A 7473-nucleotide genomic window follows, 5' to 3' on the forward strand; every position below is an offset into this window, starting at 1 on the left:
CATTGTAAATCGACTATACTTCAAATTTCAAAAAAAGAAAAAAGTCAAGAGAGGTGGCAGCACGAGGATTCAGCCCACCATTGCTGGCTTTGGAGCTGGAGTGAGCGGTCATGAGCCAAGGCTTGTAGACAACCTTAGATACTGAAAAGGGCAAATCTCTCCTAGAGCCTCCAGAAGGCACACAGCCCTGCTGACACCTGGACTTCAGCCCAGCGAGACTCATTTCAGACTTAAGACCTCCTGGAATTGTAAGCTGATAAATGTGGTTGTTTTGAGCCACTCAGTTTGAGCCTACCTTCAGCATTGCCTCATGTTGTCCATCCCTGTAACTTACAGCCCTTTTAAAGTCATGAACCCAACTCATGCCTCATAGCTCAACAGCACATTAAAACAGACCTTCAATACCTTCACATTATGTCTGACGTTAGTCCCAAACCACTTACACTACCCCCTTCCCACTACAAAACTCCAACATCCTCTAGCTTTACCAAATCCAATATGGTGGCCATTACCTCCACGTGGCTACTGAGCATGTGAAACAGACCAGTTGCATTGAGATGTGTTGTCAGTGCAAAATGCAAACTAGATTTCAAAAACTTGAACGTACAAAATAATGTAAGAATCTCACTGTCAATTTTTTAAATATTGATTGCTTGCTGAAATGTTCATATTTTAGATACATTGGGGTAAATATGTAAAAATTAACTGTACTTTGTTCTTTTTACCTTTTTAACATGACTACTAGAAAATGTTCAGTGATGTACATGGCTTCCATTACATTTTTATTAGACAATGCTGTTCTGGACCCATTCTAACTTGTACATTTGTGGTTAGTCATACTGTGTATGGCCTCACTCAATCCTCAGGCCTGAAGCAATAATGTGCTTCTTCTTCCCTTGACTGCTGTTGTCCACCCTGTGTCTGATTTTTAGACATTCTTGGCCCTCCCATAAACTAGGCGACGATGGGCACAGAACACCTAACCATGGGCAGCAACACTGCTTCAAGGTAACTGTGCTCCTTACTCAAGCCTTCTTATTCTATCTATAACACAGTCTCACAATTTTGGCAATTCTGCTCTGTTTTACCAGTTGTGTCTGGTATTATTCTCTAAGAATTCATAAAAGAAAAAAAGCACTAAACAAAAATTTTGCTCACTTGCCAACTAAAGTATTACAAACACTTTGATTCCTCCTCCATAGCCTTGTTTATAAACTTTTAAGTTTACAATCAAAAAACATTTTAATTAAAAATAGGTGTGCATATTATTTTTAAGTTTTTATACATGTGCAGATAAAACTATTGGAAATCTCTAAAACGTTAAGTGTTTTCTCTGAGTACATAGATAAACAGGTGATGCTCGTTTTATTTTTCAATTTCATGATTTTTCTGAAATATATACAATATACATATGTTACTTTTATAATCAAAGGGAGGGAAAAAAAACTTCAATTTATAATCAAACAGCCAAGCCTGATAAAGCACAGAAAGCAATGTTTATTTCCTGTATTTATGAAGAGAAGAGTGGACTTCCTGTGGGTTTTGCTAAACGAAGAACCAAATGAAATGAGCCAAGCTGTTGGCTGATTCTCTTTAAGCATCTTTAGGAGACCCACCTGCAAAGGCTCCTAGTGGGAAGAGAAGGAGATAGCTTAGGACTCTTGAAGATGGAAATACAGATTCAATAAACAGAGAAGGCAGGAGAGGATTTCCTGGGTAGGTCTGCCTGCACTGAGTAGCAGATAAAGTCACTAGATCCCAGAACACCATATCCCTTCCTCTATAGGCACCAGTCACTCCATCCCTGACACACACGACCAGATCAAAAAAAAAAAAGGGGGGGGGTGGTATTTGCGAAAGAGTAACAAGAGTCCTCAAAAACACCTAAGGACCAAGATAGGTCCTACTCTGCCCCAAATGTGCCTCCCTTGCCTTGGTGTCTCTCCCTTTGGTCAAGGCGCTGCAGTGAGTCTATCACCACTGGGGTGGGGGGGGCGGTCAGAGTGATCACAAGTCACAGCATAAGGGGAGGACAGGAGACAGCAGCACATGGTGTCCTCACTGAGCAGGTATGTCCCCCATGTCCATGTTCACTTCTGCATCCCAACAGCCCTTCCCTATGGAGTTCAGGGAACACACCAGAAATGCCAAGGACTCTACTCCAGGGTCACCCCCACTACCAAACAGTCATGCAGACCTCGGTTCTTTACTCTGCTCTTCACTTACAAGGGTGAGATTTTAGACACGTTATTTGTTTCAGAATCTGTAAAGCTGCAGTCAAGGTGCATCAAGGGGGAGGGAGACCAGTCAGGACCCCTTCCCTAAGAGGCAGCTTTGTACTTTCCAGGAATGCTTCCTAGGTAGGGAAGGGCATATTCTAGGTGAGGCGGGTCTCCCAGGGGTCCCTCTGATCTCTCCCTCACTTCCCTCGTCCCTGTTCTCTCTGGAGTCCCCTAATGGACTAAAATTCCCCCTAATATTCATTTGGTCAGGAAAAAGAGGGGGGGCCTACATTTATGGTAGTTACTCTCCTGACCTTCTACATCTCTCTCCACACACACACACACACACACACACACACACACACACACACACTGCCTCTGCCGAGCCTTGCTCGTGACACTCCCTAATCATATCATTGTGTCTTATTATAGTTCTTTGCATGGACTTATGTTTGAAACACACAGGTCACCCAGGGAAAACTTTCAAGGGGCCTAAAAAGAATCCTGGGGTCTAAAAGAAGAGAGGATAAAATGATTCCATTTGCAACAGGAAAAAATTACATTAGACTCCATAAGAACTCTTTTAAAATAAAACTAACTCAAGAAGTACCACCTCCTCTTTTGAGTAAAATTGTCTCCCTTTCTTGCTTTCCCTTCCACTATACAGTGTCTTTCCCCAACAATCCTTCCCTCAATAGGTTTATGAGTCACCTGGGGAGACAGTGTAACCCCAGGGAACTGCCAGTATGAGGCAGGAAGCAAGACTTAAGCCCAGTTAAGAGATGAGTAAGATTAGATCATTTTACTGAAGAGGACGGAGGCCCAGTGAGTTCTGTGATGTACAGCCAGCAAGTGTCAGAGCTGGAATTCAAACCTGGGTCTGACTGACTCCAAGGCCCGTACTCTCAAACGCCAGGCAGACAGCCCTTTCCATAACCAGCTTCAAAGGACCTACGGTCTGGTAGGTAGAGATTCATACATACAAAAATACGTTTTGTTTTGATAGAAGGAGTGGGCATAGGAGAAGAAACCCATCTACCCTGGGCAGAAGAGAGCTGTTAGAGCTTCTTGGAAGACATGTTCCTCTGGCCGAGTTGTGAAAGATCAGCAAATGTAGAAAGGCAAGGATTAAGGGAAAGAGCATTCTGGACAAAGAAAACAACAGAGAGAAAAATAAAATAGTAATATAGTCAGGGGATTGCAAATTTCATATTTCTGAATCATTAAGTCAGGAAGAGTATAGAGAAGATAAAGATGTTGAGATAAAGTGGAATGAAAGTCGGGAGCGGAGAAGGGGTGCCTGGAATGCCAACTAGGGAGCTGCCAACTGAACGGCTTTACGTGGGAGACACGCTCAGCTTTGTGGTTGGTGACAGTCCCTCTGTGGCAGTAAAGTGGATGCCCTGGAAGGGGAGTGAGACTGGCAGCCAGGAGACCAGGATAGAGGCAAAAGCAATAGGTCAGTCTCATCCTTCCGCACAAGAAGGTGGGAAGTGGTCCCAGAGATAACAGAGCAGTACTGAAGCCAGTTCAAAAGTGGGGAAAATGGTTCTATGTCCCCGAAACACCACAGTGGACCCTGGTTCTTCAGACTTAGGGAATTTGCTTAGCCACAACTTACTGAGATAACCCTTGATTATTCTAGTTTTTCTATATTGCAGATTGCTCACAGTTAAGGACTGTATCTTATTTGTCTCTGTAGATCCCACACTATTCACTATACACAGTGTCTTGCACACAGAAAGCGCTCTGTAAATGCTTTTTAAAAAATCCTTTCATTCTGCAAATGAGTGCTTTCCATACACCACGTCCTAGGGACTGAGGAAACAGATTAAGACCATACTCTCATGAGGCTCATTTTCTAGTTTGGGAAACAAGACAATAAGCAAGTCAACAAATGTATATTTTCAAGAAGTCATACTACTTGACATGGCTGGAGTGATAAAAGCTCTATTTTAAATAAGGTGGTCAGAGAGGCCTCTTTGATGGATGAGTATTTGCGTGAGGCCCTGAAAAAGGGTACCTGAAGAAGGGTATTCCAGGCAGAGGGAGTGTACATGGCATGTTCACAAAACAGCAATAAAGCCAGGTAGCCAGAGCAGAGTGACCACAAGGAAGAGGGTAGGAGGTGAGATTAGAGAGGTAAGAAGGGATCAAATCATGTAGGGGTTTGGAGACGATCCATTTAAGCACCGAAGATGAAATTTCACCTCTTTAATGGTAGGCCCCATTCTCAAGGGATGCAAATGAAGTAGTATTAGTCATAAACAACCTCAGAGGTAAATCTACTGCCCAAAGGCATTGCAAAGCATTCTTAAACTAAATAAGCATGGTTATTAGATTATTTATTATTTGGAAACCTATCAACCCCCACCCACCTACTGCACTTGCCTCCAATAAGACAATGTAGAATAGACTAGGGGAAGAAAAAGATCTGATTTAACAGTTCAAAAATATCTTTTGAAAAGGTAATATTCCCACTCTAGCCTAGCCAATCCATTAAGGCACTCTTGAGAAAAAAAAAAAAAAAAAACAGATGCTAAGGCTTATCTTCCCCAGTTACACAAGGTTCTATGTCACATCACACATCAGTGGGTCCCTCCTGTCTACTGTTTTCATGAAATTATTATTTTTTTAATGGAAGTACTGGGGATTGAACCCAGGACCTCATACATGCACTCTACCATTGAGCCAACCATGAGATTAACTTCTCAAATCTCAGATTCCTCCCATCACTCAATAGGCAGCAGAATAATTAAGACAGTTGGAGCTGCATGGCGCGTCACGATCCTGAAGCACTGCAAGTGACTGCGGCACAAGCAGTGGGTAAAAGCGCTGAGAGACCGCGGAGCCCTGCAACAAGACGACAATTAACAGGCATTTCTTCACACAAGGATGAAGGCCAGGCATGGGGCATTCTGTGTCACTAAATCCCCTGCGAACGTGGCTTTCCCCGCAACACTATCCGGTGGCCAAGTAACAAAACAGCAAGATACAAAGGAAACAGCTTGGGTCAGAACAAGGGGAGAAGGGAGCCTGGGAATGGTAAGAAGAGTACGGAACAGAAGGAGAGGTGAAGAGGCAAAGTACTCTGGAATGAGCTGAAGGAGGGATGAGAATAAGCAGAGGAACACAGAGGAAGGTGGGAGAGAGGCTGACGTCATCCTGCCCTGTTGCTTACCTGTACATCTGTGTCATCCCAGACTGGCTCCCCCAGCATCTAGATGGTTTTTGGCTAGGGCATCCCCAGCACGGAGCCCACAGAGCCCTGCTCACAGCCAGCACCAAACTGTTTGCTGAGGTACACAAAGAAAAGGATTGCTCTCTCTTCCCCCTCTTTCACCATATAGCCTCCTGACTTCTATAAAACCTAGTTCTGCACTTTCTTCTTTTTTTTCTATCCAGTTTCTTTCATTCCCCCTCTCTGGCCTACAAGTCAACCCAGGTGTGCACCCACTGTTGTATTATCAAAATGTGGAGGACAGAGACAAACTGTCAGGACCAAAAGGGGGCCGTCTGTGACCAAGGCTGCCCACCAGGCTTAAGCAGAGACTACGGAGAGGTGGAACCAGAAAAGAGGCAATGACTAGAAGAGAAACAAAAAGAAGTGAGCTGCAAGTCTACGTAACTGGAAGGCTCAGATCTGCTTATGCCTACAAACATGCTGTGAGAGCCTTTTCTTGGGGCCCTTGGCATGCCTCCTGGGCTAAAGGCAAAGTGTTAAGAAGAGTTCTGTCTGTCTAGGACAGAGACAAGAAAGGGTACTCGCGAGAGAAAGAAGGATGGAGGTGGATTCCAGGGACCGAGTGTGAAGATCACAGAGAGACGAGGAACTTAAGGCCAGTCGGAGCCAGCTTAGAAGCATAAAGGGGATTTGTAGGTAACTGGGGCTTATAAAGAGGGAAGCCTCAAGTCTGGGACGAACTGAAGGCCCCTGAAGGAGAGACAGAAAGAGCAAGGTCTCACCCGAAAGAGAACTAGCAGAGCAAAACCACACCCACGCAGCTCCTCCACCCCCGATTCTCCCGTGCAAGCAGCTTCTCCGCACCAGCTCGGACCCACTGGCCTCCAAGACTTCTCTCCGAAAGACGGGACCACGGTCCCCTGAACTACAACGCCCACACTGCCCCACGGGCAGGCCGAGTGACCCAGCCTCTTCTGATGCCCACTAGCCAATGGGCTTCGCCAATTTCCTCCGTCCCCCGAAAAGTCACGGGAGGAGTGGGAGCTTCCGGCCCCCTGACTTGTCCTCTTGCCCCTCGGGGACTCCAAAGGTGCAGCGCTTACGACAAGACGGTAAGCCAGCGTTTCCAGGCGTAAGGAAGGGAACGTCCACTGCTCGGGTTCTGCTTGTTAAGCGTGGGCTGCTTCCGCTGATAGTTAGTCCCAACCCACTCCTTTTAGGCTCCTTCCCCACCTCTTCCGGGGCGGGGCCTCGGGCCTGCGGCGCATGCGCACTGTCTCCCCCGTTCCGGGGCGGGCCTCGGATCTCCAGCACATGCGCACTTCCCCACCACTTGGGGCGGGCTACGGCTTGGGACGCATGCGCATCTCGAAAAAGACGCAACAGCGCGTCCCGGGTCTGCGGTTGTTTCCGTTGCTATGCTCAGGGCAATGCATTTTGGGGAAACTGCCCTTTTTTCCTTCATTTTCTTTCTCTTGTTTAACATCGGGAAGCAGCAGTGAAGCGTTCTTAAAAGACCCCTAAAGCTGGAGTTGAAATTTAGACTCTAACAAACCAGCTGTGGCGTGTTGGGCAAGGCAGGACCTCTGCCTCCTGGTGTGTGAAAGCCGACGACAGTAGAGGCGCAGCCGGCGTCCTCGCGCTGCTGGGACGGCTGTGTGCAAGGGGTACTCGTGGTGCCCACGGCCCTCCAGGCCCCCGTGGGGCAGCAGTTTCCAGGCCAAGCGGCCTTCTGAGCGCCGTGCCCCAGGTAGAACTAGGCATTGGTCCAGCATTGAATGCAGAGAAAGAAAGGAATTGGATAGGGGAGAGCATTTTGGGCACTTAGTCCCCTGGCTGGTGATAGACACGTGACTCCATCAATCTTTCTCTTTTCACCTCCAGACCATCTCCTATTTATTTCCTGCGGAAGTGGAGGATGGGGTACTGGGGTATGGTTTGGGATAGCAGAACTGACTTGCCACCTCGTGATGGTACCTCTCAATTTGACATCGTAACTTGACAATTCTAAAGTGCCAAAGGGGTCCTACCTAACATCCTGCAACACAAACGCCATCTCCTTTACCG

The 7473-nt window shown here is 46.4% G+C and overlaps 1 long non-coding RNA gene across 1 annotated transcript; it reads right to left on the bottom strand.

Annotated features, from left to right (window-relative positions):
- Positions 1-1479: 1479 nt before the first annotated feature.
- On the bottom strand, positions 1480-6119 carry LOC116658695. The gene is made up of 2 exons (XR_004313960.1): positions 5404-6119; positions 1480-5075 (listed from the first exon to the last, which is right to left on the bottom strand). It is a non-coding gene; the product is annotated as an uncharacterized LOC116658695 (long non-coding RNA).
- Positions 6120-7473: the final 1354 nt, after the last annotated feature.

Source organism: Camelus ferus, chromosome 21 (genome assembly GCF_009834535.1).
Source record: "Camelus ferus isolate YT-003-E chromosome 21, BCGSAC_Cfer_1.0, whole genome shotgun sequence".
In the NCBI taxonomy this organism is placed as follows: domain Eukaryota; kingdom Metazoa; phylum Chordata; class Mammalia; order Artiodactyla; family Camelidae; genus Camelus; species Camelus ferus.